This window comes from Plutella xylostella, chromosome 7 (assembly GCF_932276165.1).
Source record: "Plutella xylostella chromosome 7, ilPluXylo3.1, whole genome shotgun sequence".
NCBI lineage: Eukaryota > Metazoa > Arthropoda > Insecta > Lepidoptera > Plutellidae > Plutella > Plutella xylostella.
The window spans coordinates 401,468-414,074 of record NC_063987.1 but is presented as its reverse complement, the minus strand read 5'-3'; the positions used below and the strand labels follow the sequence as shown (position 1 = coordinate 414,074).

At 37.9% G+C, this 12,607-nt stretch overlaps 1 protein-coding gene across 1 annotated transcript in view; it reads left to right on the top strand.

The window, feature by feature from the left end:
- The window catches only part of LOC105391467 (hematopoietically-expressed homeobox protein hhex), a 69,122-nt gene that overhangs the window by 24,332 nt on the left and 32,183 nt on the right, over positions 1-12,607 (top strand). The gene's annotated exons all lie outside the window — the stretch shown is intronic.

Sequence of the window (12,607 nt, the reverse complement as noted above, 5' to 3'; positions counted from 1 at the left end):
ACTGTACCAATCTAAACGCATTTAATTTGAACGTGACACAAAAACTGACGTTTTTATCTAATAGGCTCCCCCCCCCCCCTCCACCCTGGAGAGGGGCTCGGGCTATTAACTCCATGCGGGAGACAATGTCTCTCTGTGGAGTAAGAAAGCGTTTTTCTAATAAAACTAGACTGACATGTGTTTCAACAAAATTAGGTATGTTTAATGTTTTGTTAAAAGTTAGTCTAAAGTAGGAATAAAGGACATGGGTTGTATTGTATGTAGGTATCTGATGATAGTCTTTTCATTTCATTTCCTTAATTTTACATACTTCGATAATTTTGTTATGTCTATTCTAAAATATAAAAGGTAGAGGGTAGATAATTAATTAAAATATCGTGACAATTAGTAGTTACTTCATGAGTCTAATTCAGTGACACTTTTAAAACATTTACGTGGACTGAAAATTCATTTAATTTCCACTCACGACATTTCATTACATTTTACAAAACACGTGAAATCCATTTACTATTTCCCTAAATAGAGAACATTGGACCAACTCAACTCAACTGAGCGATATAATAATAATACAACTTGCCCTTAAGCGATGTGAAACCAAACTGAGGACAGAAGCAACTAACAATTATGATCTTTATCACTTCATGATAAAGTACCTATTTATTGGTATATAAACTGTGTGATAGGTATTACTCAAATAAATAAATTAATATCTACTGTAATTAATTTCATGGACCGCGAACAGATTTTATATTTTAAATCATGTGTTTGTGTATAAGTACTGCAGCTACTGAATTCAGTTTACATTCATATATTTACTTAAATTAAATGCAGTTTTAATATTTTAGTATTCTTAAAAAATCCCAAAAGGAATTCCCAAACTGATAAAACAAGGTAGTAAGATTTGTTAACTTAACAAAATATTTATAAATACTTCTTAAGTTGTTAAAAACAGACAGCATTAACTCATAACTTTGTCAAATTAAGCCGTAAATTAATGACATAGAAAATAACTCTCGTGGCTTAAGTGAATATTTAGTGAAGGAAAAAGTGGAACAATAATAATGGGTCGGCGGAGGCTATTAACAAAACATAATTAATTTAAACCATACTCGTCCCGCGGCGGCAAAAAACAAACCTCGGCGCTGTCCTAACTGATCATCATCGCCTTTGACCTTCTATATTTTGTTTTCGTGAATTTAATTTGTTGAAATTGAAGCCGATGTGAGTAGATATTTAAAGAATTTAAGCGTTTAAAAAACATAAAGTACTAAAAATATTAAGTTTAAAATATTATTACTCCATGGAAATAATAAATTACTATATTCTGTAAAAACATCGTATATTGCTGAACTAACATTAAGATGGTATCTTATTGCTGACATTAAAATTTAATATTCATCGATGAGCCTACCCAAGAAGACTCACACATACATTAACAATTTAGTTCTAAACATTACTTATGTTTATTATTGTCACACTCGTAAATATGATCGGTCAGGAAAGATCCTACAAAAGGCATAAAACAAGCCGATGATAATGTTTTAATTTGGAGAAGCGATCGCGCGGGGCCCGCGGCGGCGGGGGCTGAGGGGCGGGGAGGGCGGCTACAGGGTCTGACGATTTACAAAAAAAAACAAAAAACCATAACACTGCTTTCAAATGAAGACCACTTGTAGTGGCTGCTAGATGACCATTTGATTATAAAGATTAGTGATTGTAAATCAATAGTTTTATCATTAATTAATACGGAATTAATACGGAGCAAAATGTAAGCTAAATATAGAAAAAAATACAATACTTATAGAAAATAATTGCTTATCTTACACAACCAAAAAATATATTATTTCAAATAGAATCATAACATTGGGACAAAATAAAAGAAAAGTAGGTAGGTATACTGGCTTACTTTTTGCTGCATTAATGAGGTCTTGCTTTTATAGCCATCGTCAAAATAGCTTTTATAAATATTGTTCGAAGGATATCTCCAAACCACCGGTGATTTGTGGCTGAGTCCCGAGCAGCATGACATTTCACAATTTACACCGGGAAGTTAATAGGACCGCGGCCGATGGAATAACATCCGTTTTTTTTAAACATTGTTATCTTAGGAGAGGATTGTTAACGCTTTATTGTTTTCTATGAGATTAAACTGGTAATTGCCTGGATTTATTTAATGGGTACTTAACTATCCGTAGAATTTGTGTCGAGGCTGAAATGAAACAGATTAAAGTAGCCGTCAATAATGTAACGTTTAATAAGCAGCTCCGAACATCATGAGTCGTTCTACAACACAACACAAGTGGTCACGCAGCGAATCGTGCCCTATCGCGCTACTCGGAACCGCACAAGTATTTCACTCACTATTGTTTTATATTGCTTAGCTTTTAGCTTCCTGTCAATAATTGCTGCCACAAACTTTGAACACGAGAGAATTATTAATCGGCAGTATTCTCCGTGGAGAGCGTTTAAGTTAATTGTACCCACTTTGGAGCTTACGTAGCAAATAATAAACAGTTGAGTGGTAATAGTGAGCAGCGGTTTGCAACAAATTGTTACGATGATACGAATAGCGATGGCTATTAATCATAGATTGTGCAGTGGCCGCTAATAGCCGCCGCTGCGCCTCGCTGCAGTCCACATTGTGATCCATGACTTCGTCAAAGGATTTGAATTGCACCAATTTGTAATGGACATTCAAAGATATTATTGAGTGAGTAGGTAAGGTAGTAAATTATTCATATTATAAATGTTAATAGTGTTTTAAAATAAGAGTTTTAGGTAAATAAGTGTAGAATCTTAAGATTATGAAATGGTTTGCTGTGTAAATTACTAACTTACTGTACACAAGGTGAAATTGTTAAAGTTATATTTAAAAGAACATATTCTAAGGGCGTCTTGCACAACAAAGTTAAATAAAATTAAATCTATGACCTCTTGCTCTGACATTATACTGTCAGAGCAAGAGACAAACTATTTAATTTTATTTAACTTTGTTGTGCAAGACGCCCTAAGTAAGTTAATAAATTACTTCGTAAAACAAATACAAGACGAAAGACAAACACGAATATCCTAATAAAAAAAATAAGGTAAGCAGTAAAATATAACCTCGGCATTTAAGAATTTAAGAATTCAATATCACAATCTCAGCTACCAAAGTATCATATTAAATCCCATACGAATGCCTACGTAGTCTGCTGCCAACTCTCCTTGTTCTCACAGTATCAAGTGTGCAGAACGTTAATAAAGCCGTATAAGCTTTAATTTGGTCGACGGAAGGCGCGGGGGAGGCGCGGGCGTGGGGGGGGGGAGACAAATCAGCGCACACAAATAAACAATCGTCAAATAAAAAGTCCGAACCGATCACGCAGCACTTAAGCGCTATTGTAGATAGGGATGGGATGCGGTTAATCGCACTCGATAAATATTTACTATTTTGTAATATAAGTTGGTTAATATGAGTTGATTTAAAAAAAAAATCTTTTTATTCCATTACTAAACTCTAATTTTTTATTCCGCGGAATTCTGACATTTCATTAGTGATACCACTAAAAAAGCTCTTCACCGAAAAAAGGAAAAAAATTGGATCCATTTCAGTGCAATTTATTTTTATGTTTTCATACTAAAAGATAAATCTAAATATTTACTTGCTCAAGTGAAGTAGGTAATACAAAAATAACAAATATTTCAATACTAGCTGTTGCCACGTGCTTCGCTTCACCTTAATTAGTTTCCCGTGGAAATTCCGCAATAAAAAGTAGTCTATATGCTAATCCAGGGTGTCAGCTAACTCCATTTCAAATTTCATTAAAATCGGTTCAGCCGTTTTGACGTGAAGAAGTAACAAAGATACACACATACATACATACACACATCGGCTGTCCCATTTCAAAACACAGTAACCGCCAACTTTAAAAAAAACGGGTCTTTGATTTATATATTATTTTAGGCGATTCCGCACAAAACTGCATTGTCAGAATATCAAAAAACCGCTTAGAAACGAAAATAAAATTTCTAAAAACCTAGTAACTCCACCCTGCGAAATCAAAAATGCCACGAAAACCATTTCAAAACATAGTAAGAGCCACCAACCATTTTAAAACACAGTAAGTGAAAATGACTTACTAGGTTTTAAAATGGTCAATGGCGCTTACTAGGTTTTGAAATGGTCAGCAAAGGACAATTTTCGTCCGTTAATTTTAGTAAGTCACAAATGGCATACATTATTACTAACACTTTTTTCGAACAAAATATCAGACATTTCAGAACCTGTATCTTTGCACCAATGAGACCTAGAGAGTTGAATTAAAAGTAGAACATAAGTAAATTTTGTCTTCTTTATAAAAGCCATAGAGACCTTTCTCGTCAGAACCTTTCTACTAGCCCTATTTTGCATAAACCAAAAAAAAAACAAGTTATAAATAAGAGAAAACTGATTTTTAGATAGAAATTTAGGAAATATTGTCTAATTGAAGGCAGCCATAAATAATTTTCATGTTAGAGCCTTCTTAATATGGCTATTTAATTCATTTACATAACACAAAAAAAAAACATAAAAATATGCCCGTATTTCAGCTATTACTTATAGTGCCGTCGTGTAAAAGTGCTGCAAAATTGGATTTATAATATGTGAAGGATCCCAAACATATAAAAAATGAAATTATTACGCAATTATTGCAATTTCAATATACTTAACTTGTCTTAAATTACACAATAATGGCTCTTACTAGGTTTTGAAATGGTCAGTGAGGGCGGTTTTAGGGTGAGAAAACCATATAAAACCTAGTAAGTGTTTTCTTTTGTGCATTACAGCAACAATTTTAGTTATATTTAAATGAAATAGTATTGTATGTAAAGCCTAGGTTCTGCCGCTTCTTTTAAGCTTACATTTGTTCAGATATCTGTCATAGTTTTACCAGGGCATTGAAATGAAGGGACAAAAATGTTTTTTGGCTCTCCTGAACATTTTGTCTCATGGCTGTTACTGTGTTTTAAAATGGGACAGCCGACATACTCACAAACTTTCGCATTTATAATATTTAGTAAAATATCGAGTCACGACCATTGTATCGAATTAATTTTAATTACATTATTTTATTCTTTAGCATGGCATCACTTGCTACTAAATTCAGGGATAACAAACCTTTTTAATCGATTTCAAATAAAAGATTCTCAATTCGGTAAGTACATAATAATATGTTCGGTATGTAGGTATGTAAGATTATTGGAACGGCACCATATTCACATATGACAATATACATATTAAGCCTAATAAACAAATATGTTTTTTTTTTAATGTAAATGTATGTTTATATGTTTGTTGGTATGTATGTTTGTCCGATTGTAACAATTCTTTTTTAGGGTTCCGTACCTCAAAAGGAGAAAAGGAACCCTTAATGTTGTCCGTCTGTCTGTCACCACTCTTTTTCTCAGAAACGGTTAAAGATATCAAGGTAATATTCCGTATAGATGTACATAATGATGAAATTAAAAGGAAAAATATCTCAGGTAAGTAGACTTATACGGAACCCTCAGTAAGCGAGTCCAACTGGCACTTGGCCTGTTTCTTATTGTTGACCTTTCGCGTTGCGATCGTTTGTTGATTTTTATAAACTTTATGGAGCCACAACCTGGCCCTTCCCCGGAAGCAGCCCCATCTGACAGAACACAAGAGTCAGACTTTCTCTCTCCCAGAAAGAAGCGTCCTCGTGGTTCTTTGGCGCCTAACGTAAAGACCCTCATTCTAAATATTAAAAATATAATATAGAAAATTGTCCGGATACAACTGATGTTCAGACTCGTATTGAAAAAAGTACCCAGCCAAAAAAGGTTTGTGATCTCTGACATGTCAAAAATTGATAATTGTCAGAATTCCGTGGGATAAATGATAAGAGATTAGGTATATGCATGCTGAATTTTATTTTATAGCAGTAAAAACATACTCACATATAAAACTACTATTTATATAAATATTACCAATGGAGATTAGAGAGACAAAACACACATCTCTTACACAGATACCTACGTGTTATACATAATGACACAGAGTTCCAAATCATCAAACTCCCAGGTAGGGAGTTAGGGAGTAGGGGTATTTAACTTGATCCCTTATTACCGGGAAAAAGAAACCGAATATAGAGGGGAAACAGTAATCTGAAGGAGCAATTATCGATTGCTGACTCGGCGCAACTCAATCCCTATCAATTTCTCAAATATTCTCCCCTTCACTTTACAATCTCGTAAACCATATTCAGCGCATTCACCGTGAGCGAGATACCAATACACATCGACATGTGTCAGACAGGGAGGGGAACAAAACAGGATGATGTACGCTTTTATGAACACTTATAATGGGTTAAATTGGTCCTTTAATAAGCAGCGAGCGATGTTATAAAGTGTCTCCAATAAAACTGTCAGCTTTGAGACGTGATTGTTTACGGCCAGAGCTTAGGCCGCGACCAGCCCAGCCTGAGCCCTCACAGCCTGCTTCACTCGTTTAGTTAAAAGCTTCGCGGAAATCACGACAGTTCTATTTATTCTGGGTCGTATAATATGAGCGGAAGGTGGGTGCTTTGCTCGAAGTTGAATTTGGAATTCAATAAAGTCTCTAGAGCAGGCTCGAGCCCCAACAGTTAATAACCGACAAATTACACTGTGGACCCAGTTGATGGCCTTTGTGCTTGCGTCGTTTGATTTGACAATAAGTGCTGACTGTCACTGGGGTTTGATGGCATTGTCCGACTCAAATCAATTTAAGTGGGCACTTAAAGTTACTTTGAAACAGTTAGGATATTTTAATGTTGTTTAATGTAAGTACGAAACAACGTTCGTTAAACAGTAATTACTACGGTATTACTCGCCACAACAGAGCAATTTCACAATTTGGCCTAAAATAAACTTCAATCAATAAATGGAAGCAAACATCTGTAACAATCTATCATCGTCGTTCACAAAGCGGTCGAGAGTCAATTAATTTAAATCTATCACGGTCTCGCTCACTCTGCTACACTGAGGTGAAGAGAGACAGGGATGGCAGATCACCTCCACTCGAGGGTCGCTAATGAGTGATTTGAGCGATTTGCTCGCTCTCCCAGTCCCAGGGGATCATTGCTGACTGATCATGGCAGTCGCAGCGCATAGAAATCAGACAGATTCCATTGTATTGACCTACACTCGATGCATTCATGGTGCGAGTTATTTATGGTGAAAACAATGTCCGTTTGAATTTATTTAGATAAAAGAAAAGTATGATGCATAAATAAGACAGTTTTAATTTTTATAAGGATATTTTGATATAGCTATGGCTAATAGGCACCATAATTATGTTATGCTTTTAGAAAAAAAAAGAAAGAAAGAAAGCATATAATTGACTCAGTGACAGCCACATACAAACACAAATTAATCCTCATCAAGTAAGTAATCTAACTCAAAGATAACACAAATACCAAAAAAAAACACACTCACGCCTTGTACTAATGTACTCCCTTGCGGGGTAGGCAGAGGTGCATTGCTGCACCCACTTTTCGCCAGAGTGTTATGTTAGTCCCAATGTAATAGGGGGCGAGCCTATTGCCATTTTACGGGCACATCCAAGACCCGGGAACAAATATCTGTGTTTAAACAAATATCTGCCCCAGCCGGGAATCGAACCCGGGACTTTCGGCTCAGTAGTCATGGTCACTAACCACTACGCCATTCGGTCGTCACACAAATACCAACATAAAAATAAACAAAATTAATAGTAAATAGTGTTATGGTGTTACTGTCCAGAGCGTCAAAAAGGACCTAGCTTAGCACGGATTTGTGCCTGCTACTAATAAAATAAGATAAACTAACTGTGTGAAAACTATTGAAAAAATAGAATATTTATAATAATGTTTGTTACGTTTTGCACAAGAGTTTCTACAATTTACTAAATTAAATTCAAAATACGAGTATACATATACATATTATACTTACTTTATATTTATACTTACGATCAGATCACACATTTGAATGATCATGATCAAACAGGAAATGCTGGCTACGTTTGAAGTGCGATTATAAAGGGAGTGACAAAAGGGTCTTCAAATTAGAAACTAACTTCGGCTTTATCTTTCTAATAACGGAGTAGTGTCGGGGGGCGGACATTCCTACTGTTCATCAAATAATTTTCCTATTTATTAGAAGATTTCAAACGCAAATATTTAGGTATTACCACTACTTCTTCTTAGCGTATCGGAGACAAACACTAAAGCTAGACCACAAAAGTTTGGTAATAAGAAGTTAATTCTAGTAGGTAATACAAGCATAATAAAAGGAGTAATCCAATGAAAATTATAGATGACAACTTATACTTAATTACATTTAAGAAAAAAAAACTATTTAAGTACCTACTTACTTATATTAATTTCATTTACAAAGTAATCATCACTGACTTTAAACAGTTTAATACAGTTCAATCAGTCTCAATATAAAGGTAACATAAATGCATCGAGTCGGCTCGTGAGACCCATTCCGGACCAATTATACCTCCTGTCAGGAACACTCGCTAACGACCGGCGCATACTTTGTACAGCAAATTACACCTTATAGCATAATAATGTTGAGTGCAAATTGACTTAACATTTCCTATTCTAAAATCGCTCTGACATAAACCAGCCTATGGTGCGTTGGCATTTGAGAGTGAACTTTAAGTCGTTAGTGCTAGAATTGGAATTGAAGAAAGTGGAAAGATCAAAGTTGTCGCTTTAGCTGCGGAGGTATGAGTTGCAATAATAACTGAACACTCCGTTTGTTTGAAATTGCATTTAAGGGAAAGTCACCGCTTAGCATTTCAATTAAGTTAGGTGGTTCATTATTATGGTGTTTATTTTCTATGACCTCACCTATCTACTAATTCAAAGTTTGTTAGTTCTAGTTATTATTTTGGCAAATGAAAACATGGCAAAACGCGGCCTACTTCTCAAAATGGGTAAGTCTGTACTAAAGACCTCACCTATAGCTATTTCGATTTGCTAACTAAAATACAAATCATACGGGATCCGAAACCGATATCCGATAACCCACTTATATTTAGATAATTGACTAATTGTACGTATTTATTAAAGTATTAAAAACAGTGGCTATCTGGAAGTATCTGTGCAGTGCATTAAAGGGACCGTTTGATTGCCGCGACTCCGCGTGTCGCCTCGACTCGCCGCCGCCGCCGCCGCCGCGCCCTCCGCCAGTCGCCTATTTGCGGATCCTGTTGCCGAGTTATCGCAAATGGAAGCCAATCGATTTCCGTTTTATTAACGCTTGAGATGTTATAATAGAAGTGTTTGACGGAAGCAATATGTGCCGCAAACGTGTGATCAGCTTTCATCGCTGAGTTTTATTACTTTTTGCGCAAGTTGTAATCTATTTTCGCACATATCACTGTGAAGTTATATTATCAATTCGGAGTTATTTCCGGTGAGTTGTCTCGCTAGTTCCCTTTCACTGGTTTAGATAGTTAATGAGCAACAATCAAGCTCGGCCAACTCTCAAATTATTGCTGACCGCTAATGAGACTCTACTCTACACAATTCCCACATCACTTAGCCACACACACATACACACATACACATACACACATACATTCACCCACACAGAGCCTCTAGTCTCCCCGGACTAGCGACAATGTAGATTGGTAGATAATAATGATTAATAGAACGGCTCATTGTTCTGCGAATTAATAGGTTGATATTAACTAGAATGCATTTCACGAATGTAATCTTAAACGTCAGGCGAAAGCTAATGCTTGATTAGTTTATAATGCATATTGTCTGCCTACACAATATGCCGTAGTAAAATCTCATATTAACTATCATCAAATCATTATCATTGTTTGTTTTGACCACACACCGATATACACTGCCGGGCAATGAAATAGTTCCACTGATATATAACATCAAATTACTCCTAAACGGAAAATGCTAGCTTAATGACGCCTTCTGCAATATTGAAGAATATTTAATTGCGCATCAGAATATTCCCATGTATTAACTTAAATATTGTAATAAAAATTTAAATTCAATGTTTCTCAAAAATGGGGCATTTGACAAATAAAACAAAATCTCTAATTATGCGTTTATTAGGTGTAAACGTGGTATTTTGATAACTCAGTACTTGGTGTTTCCTCCACGTGCTCTCAATACAGCTTCTACGCGATTGGGCATGCTGAATACCAGATTCCTCAGCATATGCTGAGGAATGTTCTCCCATTCTTTGATGAGCGCGTCTTTCAAGCCACGAAGTGTAATTGGAGGTGGAACTCGGTCTCTCACAGTTCTGTCGAGCTCGTCCCAAGCAAGCTCAATGAGATTTAAACCGGGGCTCCTTGCAGGCCACTCCATTTTGTGGATTCCTACGTCATGATGATACTCATTTACAACTTGAGCAGTGTGCGCCCGTGTATTATCGTGCATGAACATTGCATTCTCGCCCATATTGGCCAAAAACGGACCAGCATGTTCATTGAGGACCTCATTGATGTTTCTCACAGTATTTAGGTTCCCGTTCTCGATCGGAACTAACGCTGTTCGACCCTCTGCAGAGTTACCCGCCCGCACGCGAAAACTGCCTCCGACGTGTGCCACTTTTTCTTCAAAACATACTTGTGAAAAATGTTCTCCTGGTTGTCGGTATACTCTTTTCCTCCCATCACGATGGTACAGCATGAATTATGACTCTGTAACGAGCCGTTACAAACCAACCGTCCATCACACCTACCCTCACACCGCAGCCACAAGAGCGCCCGGCGTGTGCGAGACGAGGCGGGGCACCACACAGACGACTCCGGAGAATACAAGGGGCGCGGGGCGGCCCGCCTATAAATAGCCGCCGGACCGCCGCTAGAGCACCATTCGCCACCTCCTATTCCGACGAGTGATCATTCCGTTCCCGAGATCCCTCCCCGCACCCATATCTATTCAAGTAATCTATTCACGCACACTAATCTCACAACACCGGTCTCCCCGCGAGGTAGGTTGCTCAACGGACCGAGGTCTCTCGGATATATGGATGCCTGGGGTGCCTAGTTTAAAGCATCCGTATACCCGACTAGACCCGACACAGTGGGCTGCCTAATTAGCGGACCGAGGTCCCCCGGATACGTACATGGATGCCTGGGTTGCCTAGTTTAAAGCATCTGTGTAAGTACCGAACTATACAATCACCGAACACACACCGGCCTTCAGCCACATTCTTGTCGACACAAATACACTCCACAAACCCTGGAACAAGTCCACACGCACCACCGGTATTCGCCCGACCTCCTGTACCCTGTATCCTTCCCCTTATTAAGATAGGAACATCCGCGTAGGCCCCTTCAGGGCCCGACCAATATAAATATCAATAATCGTGATAAGTATTTGTGCATTTGTGTAGTGTGTTAATATTAAGTACGTAAGCTGTAAGTACCTTAGATATATAAGTTAACTTGATTGTAAATAAAGCGGGTCCAGTGCCGCCTCAATTGTGTTACACTAATTAATCGGCATTATTAATTCTCACCCCGTACACCTACCGAGGTTATTTCCCTCCAGGGGCCTCAGGATCAAGATCAGGGTAGTTAGGACCGCTTCACGGTCATTGTAGATCCCCCAGGCGACCAGGCACTCCTTCAGAGGCCGGCGTCAAGCTGAGCTAGTCTAAGACCGCTTCCCGGTACATATTAATTGAGAGTTATTAGGTAGGTACCAGCCCTAAGCACTAGGGACGTTAGTCATAAGGGTAAGTATCACATTACAATATAGCACCCAACCCCTACTCTCGGGGAAGGCCAGGCAGGTCGATTCGCCCAGGGGTCGCTCCCCGGTGATCCAGACCAGCTCCTGCCGAGCTGCTACATTACATTTGGCGCCCAACGAAAAATCCACACATTCTCATTAATATCTAATACTATTTAGCCCCCCGTAATAACACGTAATTCACTAGAAATAACCAACCGACTGACTAACCGTTCAACTTAAATATCTACCCGTAATCATTCTAAAAATAGACCGACAACCGACCGACCGACCCCGTTTCACAAAAATTACAATTCAAAAGTAAAGAGCAAATAAAATTTTGTTGGTCATTTTTATTTAAGTTGTAGTAACCGATTGCAAACTGGCCCCGTTTTATAGTAGGTAAATATACAGCATCAAATGCCAACTTCTTGGATTTATAACCTTAGTAAAGAGGAATTAATAAGGGAAAGTAGGGAGAGGAAGCTACCGACCGTAAATTTAACCGTAGACAAACTGAGAAAGCAGCTGTCCGACCACATCAGAGAAGAAGAGGAGGAGACCTTCGAGATGACATCCGAAGACCAGACCAGAACCGCGAACCAGCTGAACCTGTCATCCATCGTGAGGGAATGGAATATATCGTTCGACACCGCATGCGACCCGGTCGAGTTCATCGAGCGTTTGGATGAACTGACGTCGTCAGGTGACGTCCCGCAGGACCGATTACTACAGGTACTACCTAAAGTACTAAGAGGTAAACCGCTGTTATGGTACAGAAACAATTCAGACAACTGGAAAAAGTGGGAGGACTTCCTAGAAGAATTCAAACTCTTTTTCTACCCGGCGGGATACGAGAAGAACCTGCTCGAAATGAT